Here is a 16,078-nt window from a genome sequence, read left to right as displayed (position 1 = left end):
GCATACCATGTGTGTGTGTGTGTGTGTGTGGGTGTGTGTGTGTGTGTGTGTGTGTGTGTGTGATAGGTTTACCTCACTCAGGATGATATTTTCTAGTTCCATCCACTTGCCTATGAATTTCACGAAGACATTGTTTTTGATAGCTGAGTACTTCTCCATTGTGTAGATGTACCACATTGTCTGTATCCATTCCTCTGTTGAAGGGCATCTGGGTTCTTTCCAGCTTCTGTTTATTATAAACAAGGCTGCTATGAACATATTGGAGTATGTGTCTTTGTTGTATGTTGGATCTTATTTTGGGTATATGCTCAGAGAGTTATAGCTGGGTCCTCAGGTAGTTCAATGTCCAATTTTCTGAGGAACCTCCAGATTGATTTTCAGAGAGGTTGTACCAGTTTGCAATCCCACCAACAATGGAGGAGTGTTCCTCTTTCTCTCTATCCATACCAGCATCTGCTGTTGCCTGAGTTTTTGATTTTAGCCATTCTGACTGATGTGAGGTGGAATCTCAGGGTTGTTTTGATTTGCATGCCCCTGATGACTAAGGATGTTTAACATTTCTTTAAGTGCTTCTCAGCCATTTGATATTCCTCAAATGTGAATTCTTTGTTTAGCTCTATACCCCATTTTTTAAAAGGGGTATTTGTTTCTCTGCAGTCTAACTTTCTGAGTTCTTTGTAAATTTTGATCATTAGTCCTCTATCATATATAGGATTGGTAAAGATCTTTTCCCAATCTGTTGGTTGCCATTTTGTCCTAACCACAGTGTCTTTTGCCTTACAGAAGCTTTGCAGTTTTATGAGATCCCGTTTGTCTATTCTTGATCTTAGAGCATTAGCCATTGGTGTTCTGTTCAGGAAATTTTCTCCAGTGCCCATGTATTTGAGACACTTCCCCACTTTTTCTTCTATTAATTTGAGTATCTGGTTTGATGTGGAGGTCCTTGATCCACTTGGACTTAAGCTTTGCACAGGGCAATAAGAATGTATTGATTTGCATTCTTCTACATGTGGACCTCCAGTTGAACCAGCACCATTATTTGAAAATGCTATCTTTTTTCCATTGGATGGTTTTGGCTCCTTTGTCAAAAATCAAGTGAACATAGGTGTGTGGGTTCATTTTTGGGTCTTCAATTCTATTCTACTGATCTATCTGCCTGTCTCTATACCAATACCATACAGTTTTTATCCCTGTTGCTCTATGATACTGCTTGAGGTCAGGGATGGTGATTCCCCCAGAAGTCCTTTTATTGTTGAGGATAGTTTTAGGTATATTGAGATTTTTGCTATTCTAAATGAATTTGCAAACTGTTCTTTCAATCTCTATGAAGAATTGGATTGGAATTTTGATGGGGATTGTAATGAATCTGTAGATTGTTTTTGGTAAAATGGCCATTTTTACTAAATTAATCCTGCCAATCTCTGAGCATGGGAGGTCCTTTTATCTTCTGAGATCTTCTTCAATTTCTTTCTTCCAAGACTTGAAATTATTATCTTACAGATAATAATTTCTTACAGATTATTATTCTACAGATAATAATCTTTCACTTGCTTGATTAAAGCCACACTGAGGTATTTTATAATATCTGGGCCGATTATGAAAGGTGTCGTTTCCCTAATTTCTTTCTCAGCCTGTTTATCCTTTGAGTAGAGGTAGGCTACTGATTTTTTTGAGTTAATTTTATATCCAGACACTTTGCAGAAGTTGTTTATCAGGCTTAGTAATTCTCTGGTAGTACTTTTAGGGTCACTTAAGTATATTATCATATCATCTGCAAATAGTGATATTTTGACTTCTTCTTTCCAATTTGTATCCCTTTGACCTCTTTTTGTTGTCTCATTGCTCTAACTAGGACTTAAAAATCCATATTGATACGTAGGGAGAGAGTGGGCAGTCTTGTCTAGTCCCTGATTTTAGTGGGATTGCTTCAAGTTTCTCTCCATTTAGTTTAATGTTAGCTACTGGTTTGATGTATATGCCTTTTACTATGTTTAGGTATGGGCCCTGAATTCCTGTTCTTTCCAGGACTTTAATCATGAAAGGATGTTGTATTTTTGTCAAATGCTTTCTCAGCATCTAATGAAATGATCATGTGGTTATTTATCATTCAGTTTGTTTATATAATGAATTACATTGTTGATTTTCCGTATATTGGACCATCCGTGCATAGGAAACCCTAAGTATAGGCTTTCTCGGGCAATTCAGGAGATTGTGATTGGCCTATTAAACCAACAAGTAGGTCTGCATGTGCTTTAGTTATTTCCTGAGTAGTAGTCTATTTCAAGACCTCTCTTTTCACTGAATTATATTTAATCATTATTGGTATTGTTATTATTATTAGTAGTATTTAATTTTTAAAATATTTTCTATTTTTGAGTTCCATCCACTTGCCTATGAATTTCATAAAGTCATTGTTTTTGATAGGTGAGTAATATTCCATTGTGTAGATGTACCACATTTTCTGTATCCATTCCTCGGTTGAAGGGCATCTGAACCCCCAATGAATGTGATTGTTGGGGCGAGGCCGGGAATGGGGCGGAGGGTGGGGAGGGGAACACCCATATAGAAGGGGAGGGGTAGGGTTAAGGGGGATGTTGGCCCGGAAACCGGGAAAGGAAATAACAATCAAAACGTAAATAAGAAATACCCAAGTTAATAAAGATGAAAAAATATTTTCTATTTGCCTTTTTAAGAATTTTACATATGCATACATTGCATTTTATCACATATATTCCCAATCCCTCTAACTCCCAAATCTTCCTGAATACCCATCTGTTATAAGCTCTATTTTCTTTTGCTTTTCATAATCTATTCAGTTTTGTGTGCTGACTGAGTATAGGGCCACTAACTGGAGCATGACCATCCTCGCATGGGCCACATCTTTGTGTCAAACATAGTCTTCTTCTGAAAGAAGCCCTCAACTCTTCATAGAGTTGCAGCAGCAGTGCAGCAGCAGCAGCAGCAGCAGCAGCAGCAGCAGCAGCAGCAGCAGCAGCAAATGGGGATGGGGTTGATTTATGCCTCCCATGTTTCTGTGTTGGAATATTGACATGCTTGCTTGATCTTGTATAGGCCTTTTGCAGACAACCACAGGGTCTGTGTGATCGTGCCATATCTGGAAGACACTGTTTGCCTTCAGTGCTGTAGACCGTTGACTTTTACAATCTTTCCATCCCTCTTCCTTGGGAGTCTCTGATTCTTGAGTGTAATCAAAGTGTTATGTGTTCTTTATTGTCACTGAGCACCCCTCAAACACTTGTTCTCTATGCTTCGATTAGTTGCAGAAGTTGAATGATTGCTTGATTGATTTACATCCCAAATGCTGCCCAACTCCAGATTCCTACCTTAAGTCCAGTGACTACTCACTTCCATCCACCTTGTTTATTTTCATCTGGATCTTTGAGAAAGTAGCAGAATTCTTAGCTTTAAAATGGTCAGAGCCCTACCAATGGAACATGTGCCAAAAATACAAAAAGTGAGAATGCCTGACTTTCTACACGATCCTGAAGATTTGCAAGGTTTAGAACTTCAGAGAGAAGTTCTTTATGGCCAACTGTGAAACCTATACTTGAAGTCCGTGAAGATACACGATCTGACAGTTTCTAAGTTGTCTAACTTAAAAACAGTAGAAAAAGAAAGAACAAAAACCAGCATCTAATGATTTGTTTTACTGAACAGAGGAGAAGAAAGATCACAGTGAAAACTTGATATTCAGTCAAAATAAAAAGGTGAGAATAATACACACTGTGAGACTTTTACATGATTATTCTTTGTATCAGATTTAGTTTTCCTATACAATTTAGAAATCACATACTCAGGGTTCTTGAGATGGTTCAGTGGTTAAAGGCACGAAACTGCCAACCTAAGTTTGATTTTCCAATAATATATGGTAGAAGAAGAGAACAAACTTACACATGTTCTCTTCTAGGATCCAAGCAAGTTTTGTGGCAAACACACACACACCACACACACACACACACACACACACACACACACACACACCACACACACACACACACACCACACACCACACACACACACAGACACACACACCACACACACACACACACACACACACTCGAGAGTATAAAAAGCAACCCACATACAGAGTCAATAGTCCCACAATATAAATGTTTTTCCATATCAAATTATTTTATTGTATTTTAAAATAGTTTTATATTTAATTGGTCTAATTAATTAACTGTTTTACATTTAATCACAAAGCATTGCAAGAATATTCAGCAATTTGATGCTTACACAGTTTGAAAGAGAAAAGATCCATTAAGAAACTGTTGTCCCCAATGCCAAGCAACCAGAGCTTCCAGGGACTAAGCCACTACCTGAAGACTATACATGGACTGACCCTGGACTCTGACCTCATAGGTAGCAGTGAATATCCTAGTAAGATCACCAGTGGAAGGGGAAGCCCTGGGTCCTGCTAAGACTGAACCCCCAGTGAACTAGACTATGGGGGGGAGGGCGGCAATGGGGGGAGGGTTGGAAGGGGAACACCCATAAGGAAGGGGAGGGGGGAGGGGGATGTTTGCCCGGAAACCGGGAAAGGGAATAACACTCGAAATGTATATAAGAAATACTCAATAAAAAAAAAAATCTAACCAAAAAAAAAAAAAAAAAGAAAAGAAACTGTTGTCCCAAACGGCAACCAACAGATTGGGAAAAGATCTTTACCAATCCTACAACAGATAGAGGCCTTATATCCAAAATATACAAAGAACTCAAGAAGTTAGACCGCAGGGAAACAAATAACCCTATTAAAAAATGGGGTTCAGAGCTAAACAAAGAATTCACAGCTGAGGAATGCTGAATGGCTGAGAAACACCTAAAGAAATGTTCAACATCTTTAGTCATAAGGGAAATGCAAATCAAAACAACCCTGAGATTTCATCTCACACCAGTGAGAATGGCTAAGATCAAAAACTCAGGTGACAGCAAATGCTGGCGAGGATGTGGAGAAAGAGGAACACTCCTCCATTGTTGGTGGGATTGCAGACTGGTAAAACCATTCTGGAAATCAGTCTGGAGGTTCCTCAGAAAATTGGACATTGAACTGCCTGAGGATCCAGCTCTACCTCTCTTGGGCATATACCCAAAAGATGCCTCAACATATAAAAGAGACACGGGCTCCACTATGTTCATCGCAGCCTTTTTTATAATAGCCAGAAACTGGAAAGAACCCGGATGCCCTTCAACAGAGGAATGGATACAGAAAATGTGGTACATCTACACAATGGAATATTACTCAGCTATCAAAAACAACGAGTTTATGAATTTCGTAGGCAAATGGTTGGAACTGGAAAATATCATCCTGAGTGAGCTAACCCAATCACAGAAAGACATACATGGTATGCACTCATTGATAAGTGGCTATTAGCCCAAATGCTTGAATTACCCTAGATCCCCAGAACAAACGAAAATCAAGACGGATGATCAAAATGTGAATGCTTCACTCCTTCTTTAAATGAGGAAAAAGAATACCCTTGGCAGGGAAGGGAGAGGCAAAGATTAAAACAGAGACTGAAGGAACACCCATTCAGAGCCTGCCCCACATGTGGCCCATACATATACAGCCACCCAATTAGACAAGATGGATGAAGCAAAGAAGTGCAGACCGACAGGAGCCGGATGTAGATCGCTCCTGAGAGACACAGCCAGAATACAGCAAATACAGAGGCGAATGCCAGCAGCAAACCACTGAACTGAGAATAGGTCCCCCGTTGAAGGAATCAGAGAAAGAACTGGAAGAGCTTGAAGGGGCTCGAGACCCCAAAAGTACAACAATGTCAAGCAACCAGAGCTTCCAGGAATTAAGCCACTACCTAAAGACTATACATGGTCTGACCCTGGACTCTGACCCCATAGGTAGCAATGAATATCCTAGTAAGAGCACCAGTGGAAGGGGAAGCCCTGGGTCCTGCTAAGACTGAACCCCCAGTGAACTAGACTATGGGGGGAGGGCGGCAATGGGGGGAGGGTTGGGAGGGGAACACCCATAAGGAAGGGGAGGGGGGAGGGGGATGTTTGCCCGGAAACCGGGAAAGGGAATAACACTCAAAATGTATATAAGAAATACTCAAGTTAATAAAAAAAAGAAAAAAGAAACTGTTGTCCCAGTGCATTAGTCCAGTTGCCAACAATCATTATTTGCTCTGAACCCCTAAAATCCTTCTTAAAAGTATTTCAAAATTTAGATTACTTGCCCTATCCCTTTAAAGAAATGACTTCACATTATAATGTTGATCTGGGAGGATATATGTTAAAACTTTACAGTTTTCCTCCTTTTAACTCCTTTGGTATTCTGGTTTGTAGTTATCACCCCTCACTTAATATTAAGTCACACAACACATATGAGCTGTCCCAAATTTAGGAAATATACAAAGTAGATCCTAAATAGATATCTGACTTTGCTGAGATATGGCCAAAGATAATGGGTTCATAGGGAAAGTGATTATCTCCGGAGAGGAAGCACTGCTAGGATTGGGGGACACAGAAAAGAAATCATTTTTGAATCTACATTAAGGGCCAGGAATCAAGCATGTAGCTAGATAGCTAGATAAAAAAAAATACCCAAAACAAACTCTTTAACATTGAAACACCAAAGGAAACACTGATTTATTAAAGAGGAGAGACTTTCAAGAAGTCTGAAGAGCTCAGACTTTCAAGAAGACTGGAAAACTCTTTTTCGTAGCTATTACCATTTGCATGTTTTATTCTTCCAACAAAGGCATGACTAGGCAAAATTTTAGAAAGAAAAGAGTCTCACTCAAGGACCAGGGGTAGTGCTATGAAGATGCAACTGAAGCTTTTCTTCTAAAATACTTTGCTCGACATCCAAATACCATTTTTAAATTCCAGAATACTTATAAAGAATTCTCCTGGTCACAAGGCTATCACTATGCAATACTGAATTGAGTTCTTGAACTTTTTTGAGATAAAACTACGGTAGCGGGGGTTTCTATTACTGACATAAATACCAGGAAACAAAGAAAGCTGGGATGAAAGAAAGGGTTTCTGTGCATATATTTCCACATCACAATCCATCGTTTAATTAGTCAGGGTCAAATTCTGGAGGCAAGAACTGATGCAGAGGCCATCAGTGGGCACTGCTTACTGATTGCTCATCATGGTGTACTCAGTCTCCTATCTAGGTCTGGGCACCATAACCCCTGCATAGTACTACTAGGAGTGAGCTGGGACCTCCATCCAGTCACTAAATACAAAAATGCTTTGCAGGTTAGCCTACAGCAGAATCTTTTCTTATTTGCAGTTCCCCCCTCTTTGATAACTCTATCTTGTAGTAAATAGACGTAGAGCTAGCCACCACAATGTGCCAAGATAAATTTACTTTAAAAGACACAGAAATTGTCCCAACGGGCAGAACCATATGAATGTATAAAAGATAAACATGATCAGTCATGTGTGTTTCTGCAAAAAGGTCTAAGTGACTATCAAAAGTACAAAGATCATTGCAGAAATTCTTTCCTTCGGAGCTGCCACCTAGAAAAATGAGAGGCACAGAAGCACCAATAGAGGCAGAATTCATTGACAAAATTACCTTGATAGCCTGAGGTCCACACGTTTTAAATAAAGACATTGTTGAGAATCATAATTTGTAAGGGGAAGGGGGGGAGAGAGAGAGAGAGAGAGAGAGAGAGAGAGAGAGAGAGAGAGAGAGAGAGAGAGAGAGACTGCGACAGAGACACAGAGAGAGACAGAAACAGAATTAATAAAAGCGTCATTGAAGTAATTTTCTGCTGGAAAATGAAGAAGAGAGGTAAGAATGAAATTATATCACAGTCCAAACAAGAACCACACCATGGTCTTTATAATCAGTCCAAGCTGAAACTGCTTACTTAGAGAAAGTAAAATTATAGCTGGAAATGCAGAGAAATTTCCTGTTGTACAATAATTCATGTTTAAAATGAGATTATAGAACCACCTAACCCCATTTTTTATGATACATATGATCACATTTATAACTAATTAAAGTATTTGGTCTAGGATGGAGCTTGCCAGTACAGTATTTGTCTAGCATGAACAAGATCATGAAATTGACCTTTAATGTCGAGAAACCAAGCAAAACATATACCTGTTTTTTAAAGTAACTATTATTTATATTTAGTCTCTAGCAATCTAAAAGACCAGAAGAAGAGAAAGAAGAATAAACAGAGTCCCACTACGTACCCCTGAGAAAATATTGTATATGTTTTTCTACTTGACAGAACTTTTGGACAACCACATCACCAGTTGAGAAAAATGTAAATAAAAACATTATATATATATGTATATATATATATATATATATTAAACATTGAGGCTAGTCAAACAACACGCTGTAGAGCATTTGTTCTCTACCACTATGAGTACAAGGACTCAGGGACCCAAAGATTCACTGTAGTGTCATGCCTTCTAACCAAGGAAAGAACTAAGATTCAAACTTTTTATTTATGCTCCATGATAGCCTCATATCATCATAATATTTTAGAAGTCATAATAAGTTGGAAAATATTTATATGATGTCATTGTGTACCACTAGAATTTTTAAAAATTGTGGAATATTATACAATTTAGCTCACATCTTATAAATAACTAATTAAAATACAATTCTAAAATATAATGTTTATCCACTGAATCATATTCTCTTATCAGGAAATATGAGAAATTTCCCTCTTAAATATCTTTACCAATGTATGAGAAGTACATTTTTAAAAAAACTTCTTGGCCTTCATTAGAGAAAATAATAAAAAATGAAGAAAGAATATAGAAAGAAACTCAAAATCTGAAATTTTACTGGTAACTATTGGACAGGACTCAAGGATAAAACATATGTACATTCTCAAGTTTATAAAACATCCCTAATCATTGCCTGAAGTAGAAAATATTGTGCCTTTCTTAATAGTAGAATGAGGACACTGATATCAATATGGGCCATTTCTAGATGATATTTCAATATGACTCTCACTTAACAAAGATAATTTTAGAAGCAAACTGTCTTTAAAATTTAGAGAATAACTAATTAATTATAAACAATAGAATATGTGATAAAGACCTTTAAACAGAAATTAATTAACATGATGTCTGAACGAATATCTCTTGGGTACAACATAGATACCACAAAGCATTAACCCCAGGTGAAGAGCTGCATACTGCTGTTGACTAAGAAATAGTTTTTTTTAGGGATTATCTCCCTGACTTTTTATTCAATTTCAGGTAGTAAGCCCTAACATGTGGTATGGACTAGGAGTGTGTGTGTGTGTGTGTGTGTGTGTGTGTGTGTGTGTGTGTGTGTGTGTGATAGAGATAGAGAGAGACAGAGACAGAGACAGAGACAGACAGAGACAGACAGAGACAGACAGACAGACAGATAATGACAGAGAGAAATAGAAAGAGAGATACAGATAGATACCAATAATTTGAGAGAGATCAGTAATTTGAGAGAGAATAGTAAGGGCACGGACAAGGAAGTAGATGTAGTAAGCATATATAAATTTTTAAAACAAACAAAATAAAGAATTTATCATGATTGCAGAAACAACTAATAGACATAAAATTATAGAGAAAGGAAAGCAAGTCAGGTCTTCAAGAGTGTCACATATTCTTGATGCACCAAGTATAATGATATCAGAATGGAGGCCAGTTAGCAAAAAGTAAACACATGCCCTGACCATTTGGTGACCATCACAAATAATTTTATTTTTCCAAACTCTAAAACTTTCTTCACTATCCTTCACAGTTGCATTCAGTGTAATTGACCATTTTGTCTTTCTGGAAAACTTGGTTTTAATAAAATGATGTTACTTTTATTTTTTAGCACTCTGATTTAGCTTCCCTGATTACTTTTCTCTTTTGCTTTGCTTCAACTATGAATGAAATGGTCAGTTTTTCCTAACCCTTGATTGTTCATGAAATAACTTCATTTACTCTCATATTTAATGACTTTACCAGAGTATTTAATATAGTTATAAAAATCTACAAACTTGACAAGGTGTTTATTTTTCATATTTCCTAACTTCCAAATTTATTCATTTTTAAATATTATATATCTCATAGATAATATCAACACATATATGAGTTTAAATAAAATGAATTTTAAAAGAATGAATTTCTAGACTCTGTTGTCTGCTGGATTCTCTCAATACAATCCACAAGGAGATTATGTAATCCCATTCCGAGTTAAGTCCACATTTCAAGTATTTTCTGTATTTCTACATTTTCTTCTTCTACACTAATGTTATGACCCATTATCCTTACATAGTGTGACTACAGTAATATTGTGAACTCTCCTCTCCTTTGACTCATTACCATTAGTTAACTCACAGGTAGCCCATGTAGCACATGTGGACGCCTTTAAAGAATCCTGAAGAAAGTGCTACTAGAATCACAGGAAGACGCTCACGTGTGCATTCATGCAGACAGTACTTGTTTCTTTTCTACTCAACGCAGGCAGAATGAACTATTTGAATTGCAAAACAGAGCACTTGCCTGTTTGAAAGTTCCAGAAGAGTGTTGCGGCTTACTCTAAAATCCAGTCTATCCTGCTTCACAAAGTCACACCTTGTCTTGCTTTTGCTTAGGAATCACACTTCTTATATTCTTCTTGTCCATTTTAGTTAAGTCACGGAGAATGCCATAACTACCAAGTCTACAAACACCCTCTGCACTTGTCAATCACTGCTTACAGTATCTATCCTGTCCCAGTCTTTCTCTGTGGTGTTATTTATCATGAAAACTCAGTTTTATTTTCACATAAAATAAAGCTTCACTTTTCCTGTCTTTTTCCGCCTATTGTTTGAACATAAGCCCCCAAAGGGAAATTATTTTTGTTATATTTACATAAAGCTATGTGGCACAAACGTGGGATATTGTAAATTCCTAATAAGTAGTAATCTACTAAGTGAACACATTATTCCGTCTTTCTTCCTCCAGGTTGTTTGCCTTAGTTATGATTTTCCTGTACTGACCACACTTCACCAGAGTGTACATGATCAGAGTTAGCCTAGCTAGTTTGCTTTGCTTTCTTTCACAATAACTGACACTTTTTGGAAGTATGAAGATCACCAATATTTTATGAAATTCAAAGAGCTAGACTATTAATAATGTGAAATAAAAATAGAGATATATTAGTCTACAGAGAATTATATAGGATATTTGACTGATAGCCTAACTTGATCATAAAACAGAATTATATTCTAAGTACTTTTATCATCACCATTGGTGAATTCAGAATGAAAATAATATCATATGATTAATTTAATCCAGATTTGATTAACCCAAAATTTGAATCATATAGTATATAAACAGAAGAATATAGAAATAAATCGGTAATTATTTTATGATTATGTAAAATTGAATCAGTTTTACACATTAATAGGTAAAATTATATGGAAATGATATCTTCGAAATTAAGAAACAAATTCAATATAACTAAAATTTCATTAGTTTAACATGAGCATAGGTTTAGTGGTGTACTTTTAAGGAAGGATGACATTTAAGTTGTTTCTAAATTCTAAGCAGAAAGTGTAGTACAAGTTCTGTGTAGCTGTAAACTCAGTATAATGGTTTCCTACACTACTTTATAAGTAGACTTTGTCTAAAGGTAATTGTGATAGATTTCACTACATTATCTGTTGGCTTGGTTGCTTAAAAAATAATTTAATATTCTATGGCTGCCTTAAGTTTTAAAAGAATGTCCAATTTTGAAAGTCACTGTAATGACTAAACCTAAAAAATAAATTGAAAGAAAGTAGAAAATAATTTATAGAGCATTAGAAATTTGCAGAATATTTAATCTGATTAAATTCATTTGCATGAGGAAATTGGTGAAAATTCAAAAAATAAGCAAACTTTAGTCAAATTTAATTTCTTTTTTTAAATTTTATTTTTCTTGGATATTTTATGTATTTACATTTAAAATGTTATTCCTTTCCCTCCATCTCCCAGACCCCCTCCCCCTCCCTTTGCTTCTATGAAGATGCTCTCACTCCCTCCTGCCCACCCGAAGTCTCAACTCCCTGGCATTAGCCTACATAGGGAAAACAAGCCTTCAGAAGACAAAGGGTTTTTTCTTCTATTGATGTTGGACAATGCCATCCCTTGTCACATATGCAGTTGGAATGATGGGTCCCTCTTTATATACTCATTGGTTGGTGGCGTAGTCCCTTGGTGGTTTAGACTACATGAAATTCTTAGGCAAATGGGTGGAACTAGAAATGTGAGTGAAGTAACCCAGTTACAAAGAACACACATGTATGCACTCACAAATACTTGTATATTAGCTCAATATTTAATTTCAAGTTAGTAATTTGTGTCTGCAAATTAAGACTTGTGTGAAAAAGAGAATGCTGAGATAAATGACATTAATACATGCCTCAGTGTTTAGTGAATAAAATGACCCAATTCATGTGCTCAGAGATTCCATCTAACCTTGCATATTTATGAGCTTTGAATTCTATTTGTTAAAATTTTAAGTAATCAAAAAATCATATATTTTTCAGAAAGAAATGCTCTGATTTAAAACTTAACAGTTACAGATATTTAGCCATTAATAAAAGCATTAAAATGTTTAACATTTAAATCAGAATTTATAAAACACAATCTTACCAGTACATTCAGCAAACAATTGTGAGCACCATTTTAAATACTGAGCATCTCTGTATCCTGCAAAAGCAAATAAAGAACAAAGAATTCATAAATAAAATGAAATAGGAGTTGATCTTTATGATGATGCTCATTACTAAATTTGTACCAGACATCACTCTAAGCTGGAGTTTGACAAAGTACTGTTCTCCAAATCCAGTTTCATGTCTTTTCCAAGACAGTCTTTGACCTAAGATTGTGATCTCCAAAGTCATTATCATGTTTAAATAAAATTCAGGCAGGGAAGGAAACAAAGGTTTTAAAGAAAATCAGATACTGTGCAAGAGAATATACTTGGAGGCATCAAAATCTTAATACATACATTATACTTCCAAAAAGATTTAAAGTGCTCTAAGAATTTGATTAACAGAATATTTAATTTCACATAAAAAGTAAGAAAAACAGTAAATCTAAAATCTAACCAAATATATATGTGTGCGTGTAGTATGTTCCACAATTTAAAAGACAATCACGAGATCCCCGCAGTCCAGACACTGCCCGGACCTGAAGCAAATCGGTGAACAGTTCTCTGCACCCAAATCCCATGGGAAGGAGAGCTAAACCTTCGGAGGGGCAGACAAGCCTGGAAAGCCAGAAGACACTACACTCTGCCCACATTTCGGACTCCAGAGGAAAACACCTAACCCATCTGAGACCCAGGTGCACAGGGGCTACAGGAAAAGGCAGCTCAGGCCCTCCTGGTTGCCGCCCTCACCAAGAGCTCAAAAGGAGCCCCCCATGAGCAACTTGAGCCATGGGTCCACAGGTAAGACCAACTTTTTCTGATCTAAACGACCTGCCTGGTGGATTCAGGACACAAAGGGCAAAATTCCTCTGGGACCAGACACTTCCAGTTTTAAGCTGGAGCCCCAAGCTCCCTGATCCCAGCCCACAGCTCACTGCTCCCAAACGCTTTGGGAGAGAGAGCTCACCGCCCAGACAGGTGGGCACTCCTGAGACTGCAGAGCAGGAGAGACCACCAATACTGCCCACCCCTGCCCACATCTCTGGCCCAAGAGGAAACTGTATACGGCCTCTGGGAACCAGAAGATAGGGGCACTCGAATGGCAGATCCCCCTCACTCCAAACACTGCCCAGACCTGAAGTGAACCAGTCAACAGTTCTCTGTACCTAAATCCCATGGGAGGGAGAGCTAAACCTTCAGAGGGGCAGACACACCTGGGAAGCCAGAAGAGATTACACTCTGCCCACATTTCTGACTCCAGAGGAAAACACCTAACGCCATCTGGGACTCTGGTGCACAGGAGCCCAGGGAAAACGCTGTGCAGGTCCTCCTGGTTGCCGCCCTCCAGGAGAGCTCAAAAGAAGGCCCCCAGGTAAGGACCACAGGTAAGATCAACTTTTCTGCTCCAAGTGACCTGGCTGATGGACTCAGGACGCAGGCCCACAGGAACAGCTGAAGACCAGTAGACAGGAAAGACTACATGCCTGAAAGCAGAACACTCTGTTCCCAAAACTGGCTGAAAGAAAACAGGAAAACAGGTCTACAGCACCCCTGACACACAGGCCTATAGGATGGTCTAGCCACTGTCAGAAATAGCAGAACAAGGTAACACCAGAGACAACCTGATGGCGAGAGGTAAGCACAGGAACCCAAGCAACAGAAACCAAGATTACATGGCATCATCAGAGCCCAATTCTCCCAACAAAGCAAACACTTAATATCCAAACACATCAGAAAAGCAAGATCTAGATTTAAAATCACATTTGATCATGATGATGGAGGATTTCAAGAAAGACATGAGGAACTCCCTTAGAGAAACGCAAGAAAACATAAACAAACAAGTGGAAGCCTGTAGAGAGGAATCACAAAAATCCCTGAAAGAATTCCAGGAAAACAAAATCAAACAGGTGAAGGAAATAAATATCGAAATAGAAGCAATAAAGAAAGCACAAAGGGAAACAAATCTGGATATAGAAAACCAAAGGAAGAGACAAGAGGCCGCAGATACAAGCATCACCAATAGAATACAAGAGATAGAAGAGAGAATTTCAGGAGCAGGAGATTCCATAGAAATCATCGACACAAATGTCAAAGAAAATGTAAAATTGAAAAAGCTACTGGTCCAAAACATACAGGAAATCAAGGACTCAATGAGAAGATCACACATAAGGATAATATGTATAGAAGAGAGTGAAGACTCCCAGCTCAAAGACCAGTAAATATGTTTAACAAAATCATAGAAGAAAACTTCCCTAACCTAAAGAAAGAGATGCCTATAAACATAAAAGCAGCCTAAAGAACTCCAAATAAATTGGACCAGAAAAGAAAATCCTCTTGTCTCATAATAGTCAAAACAACAAATACACAAAATAAAGAAAGAATATTAAAAGCAGTAAGGGAAAAAGGTCATGTAACATATAAAGGCAGACCTAACAGAATCACACAAGACTTCTCACCAGAGACTATGAAAGCCAGAAGATCCTGGACATATGTCATACAGACCCCAAGAGAACCCAAATGCCAGCCCAGGTTACTGTTTCCTGCAAGACTCTCAATTCACATAGATGGAGAAACCAAGATATTCCATGACAAAACCAAATTTACACAATATCTTTCTACAAATCCAGTGCTACAAAGGAAAATAAATGGTAAAGCCCAACATAAGGAGGCAAGGTACACCCTAGATAAAGCAAGAAACTAATCGTCTTGGCAACAAAACAAAGAGAAGAGAAGCACACAAACATAATTTCACATCCAAATATGAATATAACAGGAAGCAATAATCACTATTCCTTAATATCTCTCAACATCAATGGTCTCAACTCTCCAAAAAAAAAAAAAAGGCAGATATACAAACTGGTTATGCAATGAGGACCATGCATTCTGCTGCCTATAGGAAACACACCTCAGAGACAAAGACAGATACTACCTCAGAGTTAAAGGCTGGAAAACAACTTTCCAAGTAAAAGGTTTGGCGAAGCAAGCTGGAGTAGCCATTCTAATATCGAATAAAATCGATTTTCAAGCAGCAGCAAACCACTGAACTGAGAACGGGACCCCCGTTGAAGGAGTCAGAGAAAGGACTGGAAGAGCTTGAAGGGGCTTGAGACCCCATATGAACAACAATGCCAACCAACCAGAGCTTCCAGGGACTAAGCCACTACCCAAAGACTATACATGGACTGACCCTGGACTCTGACCTCATAGGTAGCAATGAATATCCTAGTAAGGGCAACAGTGGAAGGGGAAGCCCTTGATCCTGCCAAGACTGAATCCCCAGTGAGTGTGTTTGTTGTGGGGAGGGTGGTAATGGGAGGGGAAGGGGAGGGGAAGCCCATATAGAAGGGGACGGGGTGGGGTTAGGTGAATGTTGGCCCAGAAACTGGGAATGGGAATAACAATCGAAACGTAAGTAAGAAATACTCAAGATAATAAAGAAAAAAAATAAAAGACAAGCAC

This window comes from Rattus norvegicus, chromosome 16, assembly GCF_036323735.1.
Source record: "Rattus norvegicus strain BN/NHsdMcwi chromosome 16, GRCr8, whole genome shotgun sequence".
Lineage (NCBI taxonomy): Eukaryota > Metazoa > Chordata > Mammalia > Rodentia > Muridae > Rattus > Rattus norvegicus.
Note: the sequence above shows the minus strand (reverse complement) of the source record.